The sequence below is a fragment of the Enhydra lutris genome, unplaced genomic scaffold (genome assembly GCF_002288905.1).
Source record: "Enhydra lutris kenyoni isolate GAN:26980312 unplaced genomic scaffold, ASM228890v2 scaffoldscaffold23, whole genome shotgun sequence".
Classification (NCBI taxonomy): domain Eukaryota; kingdom Metazoa; phylum Chordata; class Mammalia; order Carnivora; family Mustelidae; genus Enhydra; species Enhydra lutris.
The window spans coordinates 2,016,664-2,018,639 of record NW_019154107.1 but is presented as its reverse complement, the minus strand read 5'-3'; positions in this window follow the sequence as shown (position 1 = coordinate 2,018,639).

Below are 1,976 nucleotides of genomic sequence, written 5' to 3'. Positions count from 1 at the left end.
GATCAGTCTTCCACAGGGGGCTTGCTGACCTGCAAGTACAAGGACAAGGACGGGAAACAACCCGTGGGCTGCTTCTTCGGGAATAACTGGGCTGAGAGCTACAGGAATCACCTCTGGAAGGAGCACCACTTCAAGGCCATTGCCCTGGTGGAGAAGGTCCTGCAGGCTGTGAACAGCAGCAGCATCCCCAGCATGACCTTGGCCACATTCCAGTGGATGTACCACCACTCCCAGCTGCAGGGTGCCCATGGGGAAGCAGTCAGCCTCGGTATGTCCAGCGTGGAGCAGCTGACACGGAATATGGCCTGACTGAAGAAGGGCCCCTGAAGTTGGCTGTGGTGCAGGCCTTTGAGCCTGGCACCTGGCTGCCCACAAATGTCCCAGCTACTACAGCTAGGGCCAGTCCTGGCTCCAGCTGCCACCTCTTCTATTCTCCATCCTTACCAGTCTGTCTTAGGTTGATTTAACATTTTTTTTTTGATTGTCGAAAGGAAGAAAAGAAAGAAAGAAAGGCCTTACGTACTATGCTGAGAACTTTTCTCTGTGAAGCAGGAAGCAATATCATGTATGAAGAGAGGAAAATGATCATTGCTATGGGACTTAAAGATAGTAGAAAGGGTTAATAACAGCAATTACTGGAAATGAGAGAGGTCACATAAAAGAGACACCAAGGTTCTAGTGGGTATCCAAAAATTTGTAGTGACATCATTCTGTGTTGTGTGACTTTTTCTTCCGAAGCGGTACTTGAAAACACAGATGTAGGAATGGAAAATGCAGATAACTGGAGTGTTTAAAGGTGGTGGTTTGATGTTACCATGTGTCAAAGGGCCATTCCAGGGGCTCTGCTTACAAGAGTTGTTGAAGTCAAAGGCCATGTACTTAAGTCAGGTAGAAGGTTCGGGGATGTGAGAGCTCTTTGGTCTTTGAAGATCAAGTACATTGAGAATAAGAGAGAGACAGGACTTCAAGGATGAGGATTATGAGTACAAATAAACAGGATTTTGAAACTTAAGGTTTTAGAGATGGAGCGGTATAAAGTGATGAATGTCTAGATCTGCTAGAATAAGTGCCTGGGAATGGGTGGATAAAGTAGAGTAGAGGTAAAGTCATCTGGATTGAGGAAGTTAAGGAAAAATGGCTCAATCATTGGTGTTGGACTCATTGGGATGATGGCTGTAATTCAACTCAGATGGAGAGGAAAATTCTAATGCAATCAGCTGGCAATAAGGGAGGGTAAAGGTGATACTACTAAATGTGGTGGGCTCTGAAAGAGAAGTCTTGCAAGGAGGAAAAACTATATCAAAATGTCAAGTGAGAAAGCTCCAAGAGTGAGGACATACTACCTGTGTGGCTGGTGGTTGGAGTGCAGGGAGGAGAGAAATCAAGAAAGCAGACAAAACTGAGTCAGTATTTTGAATTGGATGGTGGGGAGATGTTGATACTGTTGGCCTATTTGGGAGGTGCAGAGCCGAGGTTTCGTTTTCTGAGTAGAAACTTAATTTGAGGCCATAGGAATGGCAGGTGCAGGTTCAGGTGGGCTGGCTCTGGAGGGACCTTGAGGGCCAAGCCAGGAGCTGGAAAGACGAGTCTCATCTGCTTCGCCACCTTTGCCTCCTGTGTACAACGCTGGATGACCCCTGGGACTAAGCTCCTGCCCCTGGCTGAAGGATGAGCTCCAGTATCCAGGATCCCAGGATCGCAGGACCGGGAACGCCTCGTGCATAGCTCCTTCCCCGGCGGACTGGCAGCAGACAGCGCATGCGCCCTGGACAGAGCGGCACAGGTGGGAACGGCCGGCAGAGGGCGCAGGCGCTCTGGCCGGAGCTGTCCAGGCGGGGCACCCTCGCGGCGAAGGAGTAGAGAGCACCGGTCGGTGGGAGAGCCGGCCAGCGCGAGGCCGCGGACGCAGGCGGGGCCAGAGCGGGGGCGGGGCGAGGCGGTTCCGGAAGGAAGTGGTTCCGGGTCCCGTGGCCCGG